The sequence below is a fragment of the Phyllobates terribilis genome, unplaced genomic scaffold (assembly GCF_046119375.1).
Source record: "Phyllobates terribilis strain yellow unplaced genomic scaffold, ASM4611937v1 Scaffold_11__3_contigs__length_659146591, whole genome shotgun sequence".
Taxonomy (NCBI): domain Eukaryota; kingdom Metazoa; phylum Chordata; class Amphibia; order Anura; family Dendrobatidae; genus Phyllobates; species Phyllobates terribilis.
Window position 1 is genome coordinate 381277344 of NW_027362771.1, and position 23731 is coordinate 381301074.

At 41.5% G+C, this 23731-nt stretch overlaps 1 protein-coding gene across 1 annotated transcript in view; it reads left to right on the forward strand.

The window, feature by feature from the left end:
• Nucleotides 1-23731, forward strand: part of ADAM10 (ADAM metallopeptidase domain 10) — a 158094-nt gene that overhangs the window by 24510 nt on the left and 109853 nt on the right. The window lies entirely within an intron of this gene.

Consider the following 23731-nt stretch of genomic DNA (forward strand, 5'->3'; position numbering starts at 1 on the left):
ACTCTTAGAGATATGCACCACAGCAGCCACACAGACATGGGAATGAATAGCTTAGAGATATTCATTGGCTTCTATGGGAGAGTTTTCTTGGCATGCCCAGCTATCCGGAGTAGGAGGATCCGGAATACAGGAGCTGGGTTATGCGGAGCTCCGTCTTAACTCCTTCACGTCATTGCGATTTTCTGTCTTTGTTCTTTCCTTATTTGCTTCCCAGAGCCATAACTTTTTAATTTTCATTTTTCCATCAATATGGTTGTATGAATGCTTATTTGTTGTGGGATGAGTTGTACTTTTAACCCCTTAATAACATCTGACGTACTAATACGCGTCTGTGCCCTGGGACTTAAGAGCCAGACCCGTATTAGTACGTCATGGCGATCGCGCGCGCACACAGGCTGTGCGGGCGCGATCGCCGCCGGGTGTCAGCTGATTGTCATAGCTGACACCCGGTACTATGTGCAGGGAGCGGTCACGCACCGCTCCCAGCACATTAACCCCCGCGATGCTGCGATCGAAGTCGATCGAAGTCGATCGCGGCATTGCGGGGGCAAGGGGAGGTGATCGCCGATACTCACCTCCTCTTCCGGCTTCCAGCGCAGTCTGCAAAGGCTTCCCGGGTGTTGCCATGACGACCCGATGTCGTCATGACAACATCCGGGTCACCAGAGAGCAGGAAGATTGCTTGGACATGCGCAGTGCATCTCCAAGCAATCTTCACACTGTGCACTTCTGACAGCCTTCATGGCATAGGGATGGTGCTCCATTCCTGTGCCATGCAGGCGATCAGAAAAAAAAAAGTGAAAGTCCCAGAGTGGGACAAAGTAATAAAGTGTATAAACTGTGTGAAAGTGGAAAAAAAAAAAAAAAAAAAAAAATGTGCAAAAATATTATAAAAAAATAAAAAAAATAATACACCAAAAATAAAAATATAATGTACCCATCAATAAATATTATTATAAAAAAAATAAAAAAAAAACAATAAAAGTACACATATTTGGTATCGCCGCGTCCGGAACAACCTGACCTATAAAACTGTCCCACTAGTTAACCCCTTCAGTGAACACGGTAAAAAAAAAAAAAAAAAAAAAAAACCAAGCAAAAAACAATGCTTTATCACCATACCGCCAAACAAAAAGTGGAATAACACGCGATCAAAAAGACGCATATAAATAAAAATGATACCGCTGAAAACGTCATCTCGTCCCGCAAAAAACAAGCCGCCATATAGCTCCATCAGCCGAAAAATAAAAAAGTTATAGCTCTCAGAATAAAGCGATACTAAAAAATATTTTTTTCTATAAAATAGCTTTTATTGTGTATAAGCGCCAAAACATAGAAAAATTATACAAATGTGGTACCGCTGTAAACGTACTGACCCGAAGAGTAAAGCTGCCTCATCAATTTTACCACACGCGGAACAGAATAAAAAAAAAAAAAAAAAATTCCTGAATTGTTGGTTTTTGTTTATTCTGCCTCCCAAAAATCGGAATAGAAAGCGATCAAAAAATGTCACGTGCCTGAAAATGGCACCAATAACAACGTCAAGTCATCCCGCAAAAAACGAGCCGTCACATGACTGTCTGCCAAAATTTGGAAAAATTATAGCTCTCAAAATATGGCGATGCAAAAACTAGATTTTACAAAAAATGCGTCTTTTAGTGTGTGACAGCTGTCAGTCATAAAAACCCCATATGATTCTGGCATTGCTGTAATCACACCGACCCGAAGAATAAAGTCGTCTAATCACTTATACCGCACAAGGAACGGCGTCAAAAATAAACTCTTGAGTTAGGATTGGGCTAGGGTTAGGGCTGGGTTTGGGGCTAGGGTTGTGCTGGGGCTAGGGTTGTGCTGGGGCTAGGGTTGTGCTGGGGCTAGGGTTGTGCTAGGGTTAGGGCTGGGGTTGGGATTTTTTTCAAAAGTAAGAAAAAAAGATGACGATATGGCGACTAGTGTTGAGAGCAAGTGCTCGCTACTTGAGTTTGCATCGGGTGCTCTGGTATGCATTTAGTATCGTGGGTATTTGAGTGACATGCTCGAGTCTCTGCCCCATATGCTTCGCGGCCAAAAAACTTTACGGGGATTGCCTGCCATGCACGAGCGATCCCCGCATGTTTTTTTTTGGGTGTCTAATAACCGTGAAACATGCGGAGCAGGGACTCGAGCATGTCACTCGAGCACACGCTGTACATGGTGCATACCTGAGTACCCGATGCAAACTCAAGTAGCGAGCACTTGCGCTCAAGAATAATGAAAACTTATTCAATATGATGACCTAATGTAAACAAATAATGTGCCGTACCTCTGGGTTCAAAATGTTCACTATACACCTTAATAAAATCTTTGAGGGGTATAGTTTCCAAAATGGGGACACTTGTGGGGGAGCTCCACTGTTTAGGCACATCACGGGCTCTCCAAACGCGACATGGTGTCCGCTAACAAATTGAATGGAAAATCGGCTCAAATTGTTAGCGGACACCACATTGCGTTTGGAGAGCCCCTCTGTGCCCAAACTTTGGAGCTCCCCCACAAGTGACCCCATTTTGGAAACTAGACCCCCCAAGGCACCTTTCTAGATGCATAGTGAGCACTTGGAACCCCCAGGTGCTTCACAAATTGATTCGTAAAAATGAAAAAGTGAAAAAAAAAACACTTTTTCATTTTTATGAATCAATTTGTGAAGCACCTGGGGTTCCAAGTGCTCACTATGAATCTAGATAGGTGCCTTGGGGGGTCTAGTTTCCAAAATGGGGTCACTTGTGGGGGAGCTCCAATGTTTGGGCACACAGGGACTCTCTAAATGCAACATGGTATCCGCTAACAAATTAAATGGAAAATCGGCTCAAATTGTTAGCGGACACCACATTGCGTTTGGAGAGCCCCTCTGTGCCCAAACTTTGGAGCTCCCCCACAAGTGACCCCATTTTGGAAACTAGACCCCCCAAGGCACCTTTCTAGATGCATAGTGAGCACTTGGAACCCCCAGGTGCTTCACAAATTGATTCGTAAAAATGAAAAAGTGAAAAAAAAAACACTTTTTCATTTTTATGAATCAATTTGTGAAGCACCTGGGGTTCCAAGTGCTCACTATGAATCTAGATAGGTGCCTTGGGGGGTCTAGTTTCCAAAATGGGGTCACTTGTGGGGGAGCTCCAATGTTTGGGCACACAGGGACTCTCCAAATGCAACATGATATCCGCTAACAAATTGTCGGCTCAAATTGTTAGCGGATATCATGTTGCATTTGGAGAGTCCCTGTGTGCCCAAACATTGGAGCTCCTCCACAAGTGACCCCATTTTGGAAACTAGACCCCCCAAGGCACCTATCTAGATGCATAGTGAGCACTTGGAACCCCTAGGTGCTTCACAAATTAATTCGTAAAAATGAAAAAGTGTTTTTTTTTTCACTTTTTCATTATTACGAATCAATTTGTGAAGCACCTGGGGGTTCCAAGTGCTCACTATGCATCTAGAAAGGTGCCTTGGGGGGTCTAGTTTCCAAAATGGGGTCACTTGTGGGGGAGCTCCAAAGTTTGGGCACAGAGAAGCTCTCCAAACGCAATGTGGTGTCCGCTAACAATTTGAGCCGATTTTCCATTCAATTTGTTAGCGGATACCATGTTGCATTTAGAGAGTCCCTGTGTGCCCAAATATTGGAGCTCCCCCACAAGTGACCCCATTTTGGAAACTAGACCACCCAAGGCACCTATCTAGATGCATAGTGAGCACTTGGAACCCTCAGGTGCTTCACAAATTGATTCATACAAATGAAAAAGTGTTTTTTTTTTCACTTTTTCATTGTTACGAATCAATTTGTGAAGCACCTGGGGGTTCCAAGTGCTCACTATGCATCTAGATAGGTGCCTTGGGGGGTCTAGTTTCCAAAATGGGGTCACTTGTGGGGGAGCTCCAATGTTTGGGCACACAGGGACTCTCTAAATGCAACATGGTGTCCTCTAACAAATTTAACGGAAAATCGGCTCAAATTGTTAGCGACACCATGTTGCGTTTGGAGAGCCGCTGTGTGCCCAAACATTGGAGCTCCCCCACAAGTGACCCCATTTTGGAAACTAGACCCCCCAAGGCACCTATCTAGATGCATTGTGAGCACTTGGAACACTCAGGTGCTTCACAAATTGATTCATAAAAATGAAAAAGTGTTTTTTTTTTTCACTTTTTCATTGTTACGAATCAATTTGTGAAGCACCTGGGGGTTCCAAGTGCTCACTATGCATCTAGAAAGGTGCCTTGGGGGGTCTAGTTTCCAAAATGGGGTCACTTGTGGGGGAGCTCCAAAGTTTGGGCACACATGGGCTCTCCAAACACAACATGGCGTCCGCTAATTATTCAAGCAAATTTTACAATCAAAAAGTCAAATAGCGCTCCTTCCCTTCCGAGCCCTGCCGTGCGCCCAAACAGTATTTTTTCCCCAAATATTGGGTATCTGCGTGCCCAGGGGAAATTGCACAACAAATTTTGGGGTCCATTTTTTCTTGTTACCCCTGTGAAAATAAAAAAAATTGGGTCTAAATTAACATTTTTGTGAAAAAAGTTAAATGTTCATTTTTTTCTTCCACATTCAAAAAATTCCTGTGAAGCACCTGAAGGGTTAATAAAGTTCTTGAATGTGGTTTTGAGCACCTTGAGGGGTGCAGTTTTTAGAATGGTGTCACTTTTGGGTATTTTCTGTCATAAAGACCTCTCAAAGTGACTTCAAATGTGATGTGGTCCCTAAAAAAATGGTTTTGTAAATTTTGTTGGAAAAATGAGAAATCGCTGGTCAACTTTTAACCCTTATAGCTCCCTAACAAAAAAAAATTTTGGTTCCAAAATTGTGCTGATGTAAAGTAGACATGTGGGAAATGTTATTTATTAACTCTTTTGTGTGACATATCGCTCTGATTTCAGGGCTTAAAAATTCAAATTTTGAAAATTGCAAAATTTTCAAAATTTTCGCCAAATTTCCGTTTTTTTCACAAATAAACGCAAGGGATATCGAAGAAATTTTTCCACAATCATGAAGTACAATATGTCACGAAAAAACAATCTCAGAATCAGGGGGATCCGTTGAAGCGTTCGAGAGTAATTACCTCATAAAGTGACAGTGGTCAGAATTGTAAAAATTGGCCCGGTCATTAACGTGCAAACCACCCGCGGGGCTTAAGGGGTTAAATGACACCACTGATTTTTAGCCCATAGTGTACTGGAAAACTAGAAAAAAATTCCAAGTGCGGTGAAATTGCAAAAAAAGTACAATTCCACAATTGTTTTTTTTTCTTTATTTCTATTTACCATGTTTACTATATGGTAAAACTGACCCGCCATTGTGATTCTCCACGTCATTACGAGTACGCAGATACCAAACATGTATTGTTTAAGTGATGAAAAAAAAAAATCCAACATTTTGTACGAAAAAAAACAATTTGCTCATGTCTCCATTTTTCAGAATTTGGGGCCGGGTGAGGGATTCTGTTACTCGATGAGCTAACAGGTTTTACTGTTGCCATATTGGGGTAGATATGATATTTTGATTGCCCGTTAGTGCTTTTCTTTGCAGTATATGGCGGCGGACAAAAGAAATGTAATTCTGGCGTCTTCGATTCTTTTCTTGTTAAGCAGTTTACGGATCTGATTAATTTACTTTATATTTTATATTATATGGGGCAAAAAAGGAGTAATTTGAACTTGTGGTGGTGTATTTTATTTTTTTTTTTATTTTTTATAGGAGACTTAAAGCTACCATCATTAAAGTACTTGTGACGCACTTTCTCCCGGCGCGTGTTAAATGTCGCTGTCAGTTATTGACAACAGCATTAACTGGTTAACAGCCACGGGTGGATCTCTGACCCACCCACGTCTGTTAGGGGCACATGACAGATGGTCAGAGTCAGAGCACGTATCAAATGCAGGGACACGACGACAGTACGTCAAAGGCCTTTAAAGGGGTTAAATGGAGTATGCTTGGCTACTTATCCATTCATTGTCTATGGGACTGTCGGAATTTGAGTATTGTGCTTTCTCTAGCTATTCTATAGATGATGAGTATAGCTGAAATTGAGCATCAATGCTCCTGTAGAGCTCCAGTTGGATTGCAGGCCATTATAAGGGGATAAGTTAATATTTTGGAAATAACCCTTTAAAGGTAATCTGTTGCCAGGTTGTTACGGTTATCTGAGAACAGCATAATGTAGGAGCTGAGACCCTGATTCCAGTGATGTATCACTTGCTCGTCTTAATTCTGCTTTGAGTGTTTTCTCTACTGCGGATCTACCAGTTTTCTGAGCTCTGTATAACCCCGCCAACACAGCTTTTGCCAGATGTCTGTGTGTATTGACACAAAGCTGCTAATCAGTGACGGGGGCAGGGTTACACTGAGTAATTGACTAGGAGGCACGAAACTCCTAGTTGTGTAGTAATAATCTCCTGCTCATAAAACACAGATTTTTATTGAAATAGCACACAGACTATTAAGTGACACATCACTGGCATCAGGGTTTCTGTCCCTAACTCGTGTTGCGCTCAGATTGCAGAACCAAAACCTGCTGATAGATTCTCTTTTTTAAATATTTGACTCTCATAATATTCAGCTAAATTTACGATGATGGTATAATTTATTCAAAATATATCACTGCTTATAAAACTCTTATTTTAGCTTCATTACCAGTGCCATATGCTAAGAATTCCCCTCCAGTACTAATCTTTTGTTGTTGAGCTGTGGATACTGTTAACGGCACAGCATTTGCTATAAGGCATGTATGCACCGTATGTCCTATACATGTCGTACATACAGTCAGGAAGGTTTCCATAAGTAAGGCTTATACTATAGGGTGTATATGCACTGTATGTCCTATACATGGCGTACATACAGTCAGGAAGGTTACCATAAGTAAGGCTTATACTATAGGGTGTATATGCACTGTATGTCCTATACATGGCGTACATACAGTCGGGAAGCTTTCCATAAGTAAGGCTTATGCTATAGGGCGTATATGCACTGTATGTCCTATACATGGCGTACATACAGTCAGGAAGCTTTCCATAAGTAAGGCTTATGCTATAGGGCGTGTGTGCACCGTATGTCCTATACATGGCGTACATGCAGTCAGGAAGGTTTCCATAAGTAAGGCTTATGCTATAGGGCGTGTGTGCACCGTATGTCCTATACATGGCGTACATACAGTCAGGAAGCTTTCCATAAGTAAGGCTTAGACTATAGGGTGTATATGCACCGTATGTCCTATACATGGCGTACATACAGTCAGGAAGGTTTCCATAAGTAAGGCTTATGCTATAGGGTGTATATGCACCGTATGTCCTATACATGGCGTACATACAGTCAGGAAGGTTTCCATAAGTAAGGCTTATGCTATAGGGTGTATATGCACCGTATGTCCTATACATGGCGTACATACAGTCAGGAAGGTTTCCATAAGTAACGCTTATGCTATAGGGTGTATATGCACCGTATGTCCTATACATGGCGTACATGCAGTCAGGAAGGTTTCCATAAGTAAGGCTTATGCTATAGGGCGTGTGTGCACCGTATGTCCTATACATGGCGTACATACAGTCAGGAAGGTTTCCATAAGTAAGGCTTATGCTATAGGGTGTATATGCACCGTATGTCCTATACATGGCGTACATACAGTCAGGAAGGTTTCCATAAGTAAGGCTTATACTATAGGGTGTATATGCACCGTATGTCCTATACATGGCGTACATACAGTCAGGAAGGTTTCCATAAGTAAGGCTTATGCTATAGGGTGTATATGCACCGTATGTCCTATACATGGCGTACATACAGTCAGGAAGGTTTCCATAAGTAAGGCTTATACTATAGGGTGTATATGCACCGTATGTCCTATACATGGCGTACATACAGTCAGGAAGGTTTCCATAAGTAAGGCTTATGCTATAGGGTGTATATGCACCGTATGTCCTATACATGGCGTACATACAGTCAGGAAGGTTTCCATAAGTAAGGCTTATGCTATAGGGCGTGTGTGCACCGTATGTCCTATACATGGCGTACATGCAGTCAGGAAGGTTTCCATAAGTAAGGCTTATGCTATAGGGCGTGTGTGCACCGTATGTCCTATACATGGCGTACATACAGTCAGGAAGCTTTCCATAAGTAAGGCTTAGACTATAGGGTGTATATGCACCGTATGTCCTATACATGGCGTACATACAGTCAGGAAGGTTTCCATAAGTAAGGCTTATACTATAGGGTGTATATGCACCGTATGTCCTATACATGGCGTACATACAGTCAGGAAGGTTTCCATAAGTAAGGCTTATGCTATAGGGTGTATATGCACTGTATGTCCTATACATGGCGTACATACAGTCAGGAAGGTTTCCATAAGTAAGGCTTATGCTATAGGGTGTATATGCACCGTATGTCCTATACATGGCGTACATGCAGTCAGGAAGGTTTCCATAAGTAAGGCTTATGCTATAGGGCGTGTGTGCACCGTATGTCCTATACATGGCGTACATACAGTCAGGAAGCTTTCCATAAGTAAGGCTTAGACTATAGGGTGTATATGCACCGTATGTCCTATACATGGCGTACATACAGTCAGGAAGGTTTCCATAAGTAAGGCTTATACTATAGGGTGTATATGCACCGTATGTCCTATACATGGCGTACATACAGTCAGGAAGGTTTCCATAAGTAAGGCTTATGCTATAGGGTGTATATGCACTGTATGTCCTATACATGGCGTACATACAGTCAGGAAGGTTTCCATAAGTAAGGCTTATGCTATAGGGTGTATATGCACCGTATGTCCTATACATGGCGTACATACAGTCAGGAAGGTTTCCATAAGTAAGGCTTATGCTATAGGGTGTATATGCACCGTATGTCCTATACATGGCGTACATGCAGTCAGGAAGGTTTCCATAAGTAAGGCTTATGCTATAGGGCGTGTGTGCACCGTATGTCCTATACATGGCGTACATACAGTCAGGAAGCTTTCCATAAGTAAGGCTTAGACTATAGGGTGTATATGCACCGTATGTCCTATACATGGCGTACATACAGTCAGGAAGGTTTCCATAAGTAAGGCTTATACTATAGGGTGTATATGCACCGTATGTCCTATACATGGCGTACATACAGTCAGGAAGGTTTCCATAAGTAAGGCTTATGCTATAGGGTGTATATGCACCGTATGTCCTATACATGGCGTACATACAGTCAGGAAGGTTTCCATAAGTAAGGCTTATGCTATAGGGTGTATATGCACCGTATGTCCTATACATGGCGTACATGCAGTCAGGAAGGTTTCCATAAGTAAGGCTTATGCTATAGGGCGTGTGTGCACCGTATGTCCTATACATGGCGTACATACAGTCAGGAAGCTTTCCATAAGTAAGGCTTAGACTATAGGGTGTATATGCACCGTATGTCCTATACATGGCGTACATACAGTCAGGAAGGTTTCCATAAGTAAGGCTTATGCTATAGGGTGTATATGCACCGTATGTCCTATACATGGCGTACATACAGTCAGGAAGGTTTCCATAAGTAAGGCTTATACTATAGGGTGTATATGCACCGTATGTCCTATACATGGCGTACATACAGTCAGGAAGGTTTCCATAAGTAAGGCTTATGCTATAGGGTGTATATGCACCGTATGTCCTATACATGGCGTACATACAGTCAGGAAGGTTTCCATAAGTAAGGCTTATACTATAGGGTGTATATGCACTGTATGTCCTATACATGGCGTACATACAGTCAGGAAGGTTTCCATAAGTAAGGCTTATGCTATAGGGCGTGTGTGCACCGTATGTCCTATACATGGCGTACATACAGTCAGGAGGCTTCCTATATGTAAGGCTTATGCTGGCGTCTCCCTGTTCTCGTTGTTGTGCTCTCATCATATAGCTTGCCCATAGCTAAAATAGGGTTGAGTGACATTGTGCTAAACGCCGCTTATTAATTTATTCATCTCTTATCGAGCTGTGAGTCATCTGGTCAATAGCACAACACATTCTTGACAACTCCCACACACGCTACTAAGTGAAATTTTCTGAAATGTGAAGTCTGCAAACGCTGATATCTTGAGTATTTAGCCGCATTTTTTTTACATGGAAGCTGTTCTCCTTTCATGGCCAGCATGTCTTTTTTTTTTTTTCTATTCTTCTAGAATAAATTAATAAAAATAACTTCTTTATATAGCGCCAATGTAGTCTGCAACACTTCACAATTCTCTATAAACAGACAGGTAAAAAAATAAGTAATAAAAACAAGTCGGCATCAAGGAACAATGAGGCAGAAGAAGAGGGCTGTTTGCAATCTAAATATGAGCGCAGAAGCTGCAAACCCACATCATTCCTCCTTTAATCATGTAATCAATAATGTGCTAGTATTGAATCTGTACTGTTCCTTCCCACCAGCTACTCAATATTTTTTTTAATGGTTTTTTTTTTGTTTGTTATATATCTGTGATGTTTCTGTTCCAGAAGTAAGCAGTCTGGTAAAAATATGACTGAGAGATGGGAGTCCTTGTGGCCTACATGACTGGCAAGTGGAAGCATTGGCTGGGATAGTCTTTGTGGCTGACACAAGGGGAGGATTTCTGTTCCAGCAAGCAGCTGTCCATCATGGATCTATCTTTCCAAATGACATGACACTTTTGTTAACCCTTTAAATACTAAAAAGAAAAAATAGTTTTTAGTTCTAATATACCTTTTTAAGGCGGCTGAATACTACTTTTTACCACCCCCACCTACCCATATTTGATCAATGAGTAATCAATGCAGTTAATTTTTGTTGCTAGAGCAACTTGTCAGGATTACACCAATCAGCGAGGGATTAATGTCGCTCAGCTCATTAGCATAGCCTATTCTGAGCGTTATTACCAGGAGGAAAAGGTTAAGTCCGTAAGCGTTGTATATTGCTTAACTGTCTGGAACTTAGAAAAAGCAGCTGTGAGACACAAGCTTTCTGTGACCCAGCACATAGAGAATTACCCGAAATACCACGACATGAAGCTACCCTCGCCTTTCCTCTTGTTCATATGATTGCATATAAAGCCATGGTGGTTACTTTACGTAGCAGTCTGTAACCTGCTCAAGGAAACATCAGCAACAGCACGGAGTCTGATCAATCCCCACCCAACACCCGCACCCCCTTCATGTTTGGATATCAGCAGCTGCCATGTGTGATTCCCTATATTTCAGGGGCCCGCTGTTTAATCAGATCTGTAGTATATTCTGTAAGTAATCAAGACTTGAAGGTAATTTTAGTTTTGAAGACTCCCAAGAAGAATAGATGATGGGTAGAAGGAAACATTGGACATACTGAATGTCAATATGCCCAATCATTTGTTTCCACAGGGGATTAGCCTTTGATTATCTCGCCCTTAAAATCGTATGCATGTTCAGCCAAGCATGCGTATATCGAGTAAGGAGGAATAGCTGTAGACTGAAGGATCAGCAGTGTACAAGGTATCGCCAGCTATAAGCTACAGAAGAGCTCAGTCCGGCTCTGTGGCCCTTCACACACTTCAGCTCATCTGCTGTTGCTCTGTTCCCCCAAATATCACTTTGTACCCTGTAACCATGTTTCTGAGCTGTGATTTGTTCCGGAGTAGGATTTTGTGCTTGTACTTTACTGCATTGTATTGCTGACTCTGTGTTTCTATTGCTACCTATCCTCCAGGAGCTTGTTACTTTTCTGATGTGTGAATCACGTCATCTCTTCAAAAGGCCCGCTAATGAATGTGAAGGGATTCTGTGCTTAACATTTCATTTACCCTTGGGTGGCTGTTTCCGGTCTCTGTAATGCCGTATATCATGGGCATCTATTGTCTAGTACCAAATAATACTCCCACCTGTCGTTGGCTCTTTGTATTGAGTATTAAACCGCGCCTATTGATAGTATACAGTAGCATTGTATTCATACAGTCAGTTGAGACACGGCAAGATTTCTCCCTGTGATTCAAACCGACTCACTAACAAGTTATATTGTGTTGCAGGTTTTCTATGTCAATTGCGCCTCTAAAAAATTAATTTTGTAATATTTGAACCTTTTATAAACTAAAGCTAACGTTCCCACGATGAGTATTTGGTGAGTTTTTGATGCAGTATTTCTTCAGCATTTCTGCACCTATTAGGTAAATCCGGGTATCAGGTTCTTTTGCATTTTAGTCATTGCGGCTTTTTTTCATTACTTTTTTGTTGTTTAGACTCTGCTTTTTTTTTCCTATTTGGTATATCCTGTTTTAAATAAAGCTACTTTTGTTTTTGCTACTTCCTGGTACTTGGGTTTTGTCAATTTTTATTGATAGCCATGTGCAGATTGTATGTGCGGATTACAAATATATCTCGTTCCTCCTCCTCTCCACAGGTCTGCACCACCCTATCTATATCTCATCCTTCATTTCAGTCCATCACTTTACCCGTGCCCTCCGTTCTGCAACTGATCTAAGACTAATATCCTCCATAATCCAAACCTCTCACCTGTCTCTAAGACGTCTCTCATCCTGCACCAGTTTCCTGGAATGCACTACCCAAGACAATCTAATACCTAGCCCCCATATTTTCAAGTGTGTGTTAAAAACACACATTTTTAGACAGACTTATTACTAATCTAACTCTTTGCTGTTCGCTCTTTTGAAATTTTTCTTAGAATCTGGTCCCTCCTACTCATCTGCCTCCACATCTCCATGCACCCAAGAGCACTTGGTAGCTGTGCTTAGACAGATACTGGCTGATGACCGGAGCATGCAGCTTTGTGAATGCCCTATTCATTAGAATGATGGCTGGACCATACATGATTGCGTCCCCCCTCTTTCCTTACTCCTCCAGTAACTGTTGAACTATGTGAGACTTTGTTCTGTCTTTATTATCTGCACATGTACCTGCTTAATTGTGAAGTGCTGCGGGATTTGTTGGCTCTATATAAATACATTTTTTTAAAATTATAATTACATGTGTTTATAGTGCATAAACAGTGGAAGTTCAATAAAAACGCGTGTGTTTTTTTTTTTTACCTGTGGATTTTCTGCTTCTGCTGCTATTCTATGGGGAAAATTTGCACATAAAACTCGCGATGCAGGTCAGTTTACACAGCGTAAAGAAAAAATGCACAGTGGGTATGAGATTTCTATAAATCCCTTCCACTTAACTGGAACTGTAGACTTTTTTTTTTTTTTTATGCAGCGTCAAAACTCACCAAAAACTCATTGTCGGAACCTACTTAAGTGGATTTAGTCCTTAACTTTCCTCTTTGTACTGTTCTCGTATCCCTATTCACCTCTCCTGAATGTAGTCCATGCAGTCCGTGTGTATACACAGTCTTGTGTATCATGCACACAGCTCAAATAAAAACTTTCTTAATTAAAGTTCAGATGAAGTTCCCATCTCCTCCCCACCCTGTTCGGGCTGATATTTAATCAGCAGCCTGTCGGTGTTGGACGTGACTGGTTTTCCTAAAGTACCTGTTGAGAGTGGAAGAGACCGCACTAGTAATGAAGCAGGTTAAATGATGATGCTACTCGGGGATATGATTTATTGTTACTTATATAATACTTTGTGATAGACCTTAGCTATGAAATTCATACAATCTAATGCTAAATTTCTAACTTTGGGAGCTTCTACTCTTCTCTAGGGAATTTACGGCAATATAAAGGAAATGGGAGACTCTGATGCCAAAAAAAAAAAGTGTAAAGTCCTACTAGTGTTAAAATTTTTATATATATAATATATACATCAATATTTAAGTGACTTCTTAACTTTTTAAAATACTGTATGTTGCATGGGACACCAGCTCAGTGGTTTTTAGATCTGTAATTTCTGGATAAAAAATCCACTACTTCTTACAGTAGCACTTTGTGTATATTTTAAGAATGCTTAGAAATGCACTGTGATGAATACTCATTGTAAATTGAGAAATGTTGCAGAATAGAAACCGGCACCTCTTCAATTTATGCCTCAAGTGCTACCTTGGAATCCACTCTTCTTTATGCAAAGAGTAAAATGCTTAAAGGAGTTGTCCACTACTTATACATTGATGACCTATCTTTAGGATAGTACATCAATATCTGATCGGCCGGGGTCAGACACCCGGTACCCCGCCAATCAGCTGTTATCATTGGCGCCGGCTGGAGCTACTTACTTGCAGAGCTTGGCTGTCTAGCTGTAGTGGCTGCTGCGGGGTACTACACATTCACCTTCAATTCAATGGGAGGCGGATGTGCAGTACCCCGCGGTGGCCACTACAGCTAGACAGCCAAGCTCTGCAAGCAAGTATTTCCGGCCAGCAGCCGCTGACAACGATAACAGAAGATTGGCGGGGGTGTCAGGTGTCGGACCCCGGCCGATCAGACATTGATGCCCTATCCTACGGATATTGCATCAATGTTCAAGTGGTGGACAACTTCTTTAACGGCTGCATTAATACAATAATAACTGCATTCATCGGTTTAGGGCCCATTTACTCTGGGTAATAATTAGGTACCAGAATTCTTAAACACAACGCAATCACTTGATGAACGAGCGGAATGTTTGTTCGTTGGGTGAAATTCTTTTTAAGATGGATTAAATATCATTTTCAGCAACACATTTTCCTATGCAAATGCACATCTGCCGTTGAATAATGATATTCTATGTGCGTTATGTACGATAATTTTGTGCGCGTAAAAATGCGATTGTGCTGCCTAAACTGTTCATTACATGTAACTAATCGGCAATCATTTTGCAGGTGCAATTGGGCTGTCCAAACGCAGTGTTAGGTTTAAATTTACATTTCTTTTAAGAAGACTAAGTTCAAGCATGATGGTAAAGTTCTTCTGATAAGGGTGGCCTTATTGCAGCCATATTGTATTCCTTGTACGATGCGCAAGTTCTTCTGGTAAGGGTCTCCTTATTGCAGCCATATTGTATTCCTTGTACGATGCGCAAGTTCTTCTGGTAAGGGTGGCCTTATTGCAGCCATATTGTATTCCTTGTACGATGCGCAAGTTCTTCTGGTAAGGGTCTCCTTATTGCAGCCATATTGTATTCCTTGCATGACGGTGTAGGCCTGGCAGGTTGTGTTTGTTCTATGGCAGCTGAAGTAAATGGCGGTCTATTGACAGAGGAATTGTGTAGATTATATTCTCCATGCTGTGATGGAATACTGTCATCTCACAAGACAGGAACATTAGACATATCATGCACAAGGAAAAAAGTATGTCTCTTATTACAATTAAATCTTGTAAAATTGCTCTGTCCCTGAAGATCGGCCATGTCCCTCCAACCCCTTCTCCGTGGGCCACGTTCAGACATCGTTGATTTTTTTCATGTTCACTAAAAACTGTTTAGGTTTCATTCAGTGTATTGGATCCAATTTTAATTCGTGTTAAACCAGTGTTTCAATTTTTACCATTAGTATTTCATCAATGATGTGTGAAAAAAAATAAATTACGGACTACATATGGTCTGCACTCTGATGTCAGAACTGACATTAGTCTGTGAGTTTCACAGCCCAGTAAACTTATGGTTAAAAATCTGTTTCTCTAATTGAAATTAGTCATGTCTCTGTACATGTGAATGGCACCATAGACTTTAAAGTGATGTCACCAAGTTTTTGCTACCTAATCTGAGGATAGCATAATGTAAAGACAGACCCTGATTCCAGCGATGTACTAGATAACCTCTTGCTGATATTACGCTAAGCTATCATTACAGGACTAATTGGCCTGCTGCTAGGTAGTGCAACTACATCCACTGATTGGCTGCTTTCTGCCTATGCACAATGTACAGAGAAAGCCATCAATCAGGAGTGTGGATGAGGTTATGCAGAGCTCAGCATTCAGAGAACTGCTAGATCTGCAGCAGATAAAAACTGTTTTTAATCAAATTTGCAGCAACTAGCAAAGTAAGTGGCGCATTGCTGGAATCTGGTTTCTGCCCCTACATCATACTGCTCTCAGATGGGGTAGCAAAAACCTGGTGTCAGATTTCCTTTAATGTGTACATGTTCTATCCAAGCAAATCACAAAACACATGCGATTGACTGACGTCTGAATGAGGCCTTACAGTTCTGTGTCCGACGCCTGGCTGCAGCTGGAGCCTCTGCCCTGTCTGCAGCAAGACAAAAAGATTGGTAAAACCTCTCCACTCAGACTTTCTCAAGCCAATCGATTCTGGCAACGAAACTCTTGGCTAAGCTGAGCATATTCCTGTGTATGGGGAATAGGGATTGATGACGGTCTGCTGAAAGATAGTTTGTCCCATGGCTTTTTAATGTGTACGGCCAGCTTAATCATCTCATATGTGACTGCTAAGTAAACACCCCTGGAGTAAAGGGTGTGCCCCATGTCACAAGTTCACATTGTGCCCTGTAACAGGAAGGGAGTGGCAGTCATTAGAGAAGGAGATTAGTCCATTTTCAGTGTCCAAATAGACTTGGGGGTTTTTAGCTGAAATGTAAAAAATGTATTCTCATCACTATAAAAGCTATTGTGTTCTAACCCACAAGAAACTAGCACACTGTTCACATTAGAAAATAGAGGTTTACTGTGATTCATTTTACACTGTTTAACTTCTCCCTGAAGACCCTTTTATTGCATACTGTAAGTTAGGACACTAGTCCCTATGTGGACTAATGTGCCAGAAAGGCCCCACAATTGTGGCACATATTTCTAGCAAAAAGTAAGCTAATTAGAGAGTGGGATAAACTTAAACTAGACAATCCTAAAATCAGTTTGATCAAACAGTGTGAAACAATATAATAAACTTTTAGGAGTTTCGTCTAAGACCTAAAATGTGTTAGATAAATCTATGTCTTATTCCTATCCTCAACATCAGATCAGAATTGGACATGCTCCGAGTTACACAGATCTTATTCTCTAATCTGTGATTTTTACGGCTGTGTGAATGGATCGGTGAGACTGAGTCCCAGTGCTGTCTCTTAAAAAATAAATAAATTGGTCAGCTCTGATTTATTTGCATGGATGTATGAATTACGAAAACCCCCTTACAGTCTATATAAATCTGCTCCTATATATAAATCTATATATATAAATCTGCTATCTATATTCGTGTGTGTGTGTGTATATATGTATATATTTCACACTGGATATTTTTTATTAAAGTGATTTCTCTGCCAGTGCAATTTCATCCATCTCCAGATAGTTCACCTCCTTTCCTATAGATGGTGATTATCTGAGAATACCATGTCTACCTTCAGCTAATCTTCTTAGAACATATTTAGACTGTAAGTAGATTATGGGATAATAGAAGTATAGTGTAAGATTTTGTAAGATTTTAGAATAACCTGTTTGTTTGCTCAGTATTCTCTGACTTTGGTATTTACAGTGGGTACGGAAAGTATTCAGACGCCTTTAAATTTTTCACTTTGTTTCATTGCAGCCATTTGGTAAATTCTAAAAAGTTCATTTTTTTCTCATTAATGTACACGCTGCACCCCACCTTGACTGAAAAAAACAGAAATGTTCATAAGTATTCATACCCTTTGCTCAGTATTGAGTAGAAGCACCCTTTTGAGCTAGTACAGCCATGAGTCTTCTTGGGAATGATGCAACAAGTTTTTCACATCTGGATTTGGGGATCCTCTGCCATTCTTCCTTGCAGATCCTCTTCAGTTCCGTCAGGTTGGATGGTGAACGTTGGTGGACAGCCCTTTTTTGCTCTCTCCAGAGATGCTCAATTGGGTTTAGGTCAGGTCTCTGACTGGGCCAGTCAAGAATGGTCCGAGTTGTTCTGAAGCCACTCCGTTGTTATTTTAGCTGTGTGCTTAGGGTCATTGTCTTGTTGGAAGGTGAACCTTTGGCCAAGTCTGAGGTCCAGAGCACTCTGGAAGAGGTTTTCATCCAGGATATCTCTGTAGTTGGCACATTCATGTTTCCTTCGATTGCATCCAGTCATCCTGTCCCTGCAGCTGTAAAACACCTCCATAGCATGATGCTGCCACCACGATGTTTCACTGTTGGGATTGTATTGGGCAGGTGATGAGCAGTGCCTGGTTTTCTCCACATATACCGCTTAGAACTTTTTGGTGATAATTCTATCTTCGTCTCATCAGAACAGAGAATCTAATTTCTCATAGTCTGGGAGTCCTTCATGTGCTTTTGAGCAAACTCTGTGCAGGCTTTCATATGTCTTGCACTGAGGAGAGGCTTCCGTCGGGCCACTCTACCATAAAGGCCTGACTGGTGGAGGGTTGCAGTGGACTTTGTGGAACTTTCTCCCATCTCCCTACTGCATCTCTGGAGCTCAGTCACAATGATCTTGGGATTCTTCTTTACCTCTCTCACCAAGGCTCTTCTCTCACGATTGCTCAGTTTGGCTGGACGACCAGGTTTAGGAAGACTTCTGGTGGTCCCAAACTTCTTCCATTTAAGGATTATGGAGGCCACTATGCTCATAGGAACCTTGAGTAATGCAGAAATTCTTTTGTAACCTTGGCCAGATCTGTGCCTTGACACAATTCTGTCTCCGAGCTCCTTGGGCAGTTCATTTGAGCTCATGATTCTCATTTGGTCTGACATGCACTGTGAGCGGGGGGGTTTTATATAGACAGGTGTGTGCCTTTCCAAATCAAGTCCTATGAGTTTAATTAAACACAGCTGGACTCCAATGAAGGAGTAGAACCATCTCAAGGAGGATCACAAGGAAATGGACAGCATGTGACTTAAATATGAGTGTCCTGGCAAGGGTCTGAATACTTATGACCATTTGATATTTCAGTTTTTCTTTTTTAATTTGCATACATTTCTGCATTTTGTTTTTTTTCAGTCAAGATGGGGTGCAGAGTGTACTATTGAACTTTTTAGAATTTACCAAATGGCTGCAATGAAACAAAGAGTAAAAAATAAATTTAAAGGGGTCTGAATACTTTCTGTATCCACTGTAAGTACACCCTTCATGCAGCAATTGTCGTCATTATCATCTCTTCAAATAAAAGCAACTTTGTGGCCACATGTCTCAGTAGTCATCCGTTATCTAATATCAGGCCAGTGCAGGCTTGGATGCAGCATTGAAAGCGGAAACTCGTTATAGTCCCGCTGCACACACTCCAATCCTGCCGTCAGGGTGGGCTCAGCACTGGGCAGTCTATACTCCAAATCATGCCCACTGCAATCTTGATTAATGTCCTGCTCAGCCTGTGAATATGCTGAGCCGGACCCAGTAGGCATGATTGTGAGTACAGACTTGGCTGTCCTCTGACAGCTATTCCTAACACGCTCCTTATGTATGAACAATCAGTTTGACAGTGTACATGTGTTCTCAGGTGGCTACCATGAGTAAGCTGCTGCTAGTCGCCTTTGGTTTTATTTTTTGAGAAGGGAGAATTAGGCATGCTGAAATTCAACATGCCCAACAATTCACCTCCCAACATTTGTAGTGGGGAATCCAATGGGCTCACACTTAGTTGGCCAGCCACCACCATAATCTTCATCTGTGAATTACTTCTCTGTAGTGTGTATGGGTACCTTAACTTTAGCTAGGAGCAGAATTTCCCTAATTGCATCTAATTCTATAGTAAATGCTAGTAGATCAGCAGATTTGGAGACTGCAGTGTTTTTCTTTTTCTTTTTCGATATTGCACAGGAATCTGATGGCTCAATATAAATAGAGAGGTCAACAACATAAGTTCTGGCCCTGTAAAGATAGGTGATCAGTGGGGGTGCAATACCCCACTCCCCCTCCGATCAGCTGTGGCCGTATGAATAGGGGTGGATCTGCAGTACCCCACTGTGACTGTTAATCAGTTTGATGGAGCTTTGCATTTCCGCTCTGCAGCTGATCGGTGGAGATGCCAGGCATCATACCTCCACCCATCTGATATTGATGACCTATCCTAAACAATGATTGTATGGTTGAAAAGTACAGCTGACTTTAATCAATTGTGTATAGGAGTGTGTGGGCTTTACAGAAAATTCACTTTTTTTCAACATAAATGCAACTTCGGATTCTGCCTAGTAATAGGAGTGAAAAAATAAGGTCTGCTTGGTCCACAAAAACTCAACCCTGCTGGTGATGAAAGTGATGCCTGCCTGCTTTTTATGACTTAATGCATTTAGTTTCACACCTGATTAACTTCTATTTCTAAAGTGTTACTTAAAAGATTTAGGTGCTGCCCCTTTAAATCAATGACTAGGATGCTAGTTACCGCCAGGCACTTTTCTGCAGCCATAAGATTCAGCACCATTGCTTTCTGGTAATAAATACATTGAGGGCACATGTCTGTTCACCTTTCTGTATATAATCTAACAAGATGTTCTGAGCATTGGAAACGTGTCTTCAGCCTGACAGAAGGTTAACATACAAATTACTGGGAGCCACAAGGCCACTTTAAACATTTAATTCAAACCAGTTTGAGTATGAGACATTACACCAATTCTTTAAAAACGGAGCTTCAAATATATGATTACTATCTGCAGCTGTAGTTTCCGTTTTTGCAAACCACTGGCCGAAATACTATGCGTTTAAATAGTTATTTGGTTACAGCCGTATAGCAAGCTAGGCAGACTGCTGTACCATAATGCCCCAAAGTCATCACTTCTATTGGTAGGGCAGCACAGGTAGCTCTGGGATTATTGAAGTTATAATTGAAACCAGGTCTTAAAGGGAATCTGTCAGCATGTCCCTGATTCCAGTGATGTCACTTACTGGGCTGCTTGTTGTGGTTTCAATAAAAATCATTGTTACGATACTGGCATAGTACTGCTGGAAACCAGTGGCGAAAGGAGCACTAGCAGGAACAGCAAGCCGTAGTAGAAGAGTAGTGGGTAGTAGAACAGTCTGGGTAAGAATGTTCAGGAGCTGGAGACGGAAACTAAGCTAACAGCTAGACACAATACTCAAGCAATGATTGAGAGATCCACGCGGCTTTAAGTAGGCCCAAACAAGAAACAAGATGGATTCCATAGATTCAGAATCGGCCATCTTGGTAAAGGACAATTGCAGAACACAACATCAGTCTCCAGTGGTAAGGAGTGAAACAGCAGCACAATTATTAAAGTGAATAGCGGCCACCAGTGGTCAAAATGTAGAAGGGAACAGAAATCCTGACACACTGTTTTATCAGCAGGAGACTAGTTGTCAGGTGCCATGTAGTCAGCCATGATCTTCAGATGAGTTGAACCCCACCACTGATGGGCACCTCTTGGTGTACATTGTAAATTGGCAGAAATCCATCAATCGGTTGTGTGGGCGGGGTTATTCAGAGCTGAGCAGTCAGAAAACTGGTAGATCTTGAGCAGAGAAAATAGCGATTTTATCAAAATGAGAGCAAGCAGTCCATTAAGTGATACATTGCTGGAATCTGGGTCTTTGCCTTTACATCATGCTGCTCTCTGGTTACATAGCAAAACATGGTGACAACTACCCTTTAAAGGGAATCTATCACCAGGTTTTTGCTACCTTATCTGAAAGCAACATAATGTAGGGGCATAGACTCTGATTCCAGTGATATATCACTTAGTTTGCTTGGTGCAGCAGTTGTGACAGAGTTCTTTGTTTTTGAGCTGTTCTACATCTAACCCTGACCAAACCACAGCTCTCTATGTACATTGTGTATTGACAGTGAGCGGCTAATTAGTGGTGAAGTTGAGTTGGACCAGGATGCACGTGAGCTGTAGTCCTCTGAAATGTTGAATTCCAACATTTCCAAACTTTCTTTTCCCTGAATTCAGTTAAGGGAGCGTTGAATCCCCACCATACACATGAAATGGTCAATTGGTATACCAACATTTATTGAATGTGTATGGTCACCCTAACGCTGGCTATGTACGTGATAAATCTGTAGGCTGAACATTCAGCTGGCAGACCACCATCTCTCCCAACTCATCCATACATATGAGGGGGTTTGGCTCATCCGGGTGTACCTGTGTTTCCAATGAGGAGAGGAGAAAGCCTTTGCCTGACCCCTCTGAGGCTTATCTCCTCTAAGAACAAAAGGATCGGCATTTTAAATTCCAACAGTGTAACCTCACTTTTCGGATTGCATTCATACCAATTTAATTCTATGTCTTTGTTCTCAATGGCATTTTTTTTTCCAGCTCCGATTGATTCGGACTGGAAAAAAAAAAGTAGCATGATGCAATTGCATGCCAGATTCGGATCACACGCACCCATATAAGTCTATGGGTGCGTGTAAAACCTCACACTGCACTCTGATATCACCCGAGTGCAGTGCGATTCCCGCCGACGCTGGCAACAGATGAGATGGAGAAATTACTTTCTCCATCTCCTTCACAGCTGTGCTGTGCCCCTGTGATGCGAGAGGATCGGAGCACAAGCACTGACACTCGGCTCACACTAGCAGCAGAGCTGGAGCCAAGTATCATTAGCATCGCATCCAATACTCCCATCGGATGCTGTACTCTAATGGGACTCCGGCCTTCCTCGACTTATATCTTATATGTATATAACAATAAAAAATTGACCTAATGCTTGAATCTGTTTTTAAGTTCTTGCACTGGTGAAATAAGATTGAGCCCTGTTAGAAGGCAGAGCAGAATAAGTGCTGATCATTGCACACTGCTGTGGATTATGGTGGCGCCTTGTATGTAACAGTAACACATTGGGAGCGATTCAACCATATCACCGAGCAGCTATAAATACTCTGAGCTCGGCCCGAGCATACTCTGCGAAAGGGTTAATAGAACATACTCGCTCAACACTACTCCTTATCCCTGCAGTATTATACAGCCACATATATAGCCTTTTCTGCTGGATTTCGTATGCATTGTTGTACACTGCGGTGGATGCCATTGTGCTGAGGTATTCCTTCCTATTGCATTGCTTCTAAGGTACTCGGTGATGCCTGTATGCCATGAGGCCTCATTATATATTTTCAACTCCAAATAAGCTCTTTTACAGCCGGTTTCACACATCAGATTTTCTCGATCTGACCTAAACTCCACAGAATGGAAGTAGAATTTGTGTAAACTGCCCTAAATGCAGTTTTTTTGGGGTAGTTAGTAGAGGGTTTCTGCTTTTTAGCTTTCTCAACTTTCACATATAATTTGAATACATTTTAAATGAGTCTGTCGAATGACAGAACACTGTGTCATGGGCTTTTCCAGACCTCCATTCATACTCAGTGGGGAATAAAAAAAGAAGTTGCCCATATTTCAGAACTAATGTGCCATAGAGTTCCACAAGAAAAGGTGACTTAAGAATTTGTGTTTTCGACACTTATCTAAACTGCTGTGGTGTTGAAAAAGTGTTTATAAAGCGGAGTGTGATTAGGGTGCATTCAACTGGACGATTATCGGGAACGAGTCTACCTGGGAATACCTGTTGCCGATAGTCAGCGGTTTACAAGCTGCCAGTTACCTGACAATTGAACAAAACACTTGTTCATTGGGTGAAATAACTTTTAAGTATTACCGATTTGTTCTGTGTGCATAAAACTGTCAGTTAGGGCGTTTAGTGGCCACATGTCTGCGAGTGTACACCCACGCTAAGGTGAGTGTAAAAAAAAACCAAGAAAAAACCCGAACACTATTATACTTAATATTTTTAAGGAAACTGCAAGTAGGGAGAATGTCTAACCAGATGTGAATTGCACCATATTCTTCATGCCGTTTTTATGGTGAGGTAGATTTTGTTAATTTTGGTTAGTTTTCACGTCCTGGGACACTTTGGAGAAATCTTCCCCTGTCGTTTCTTTTGTTAGGTGGAGTCTGACGGAATATGTAGAAGTATATCTGTTCTATTTGGTCTTTGGTAGAGGTATACTATGATGTCA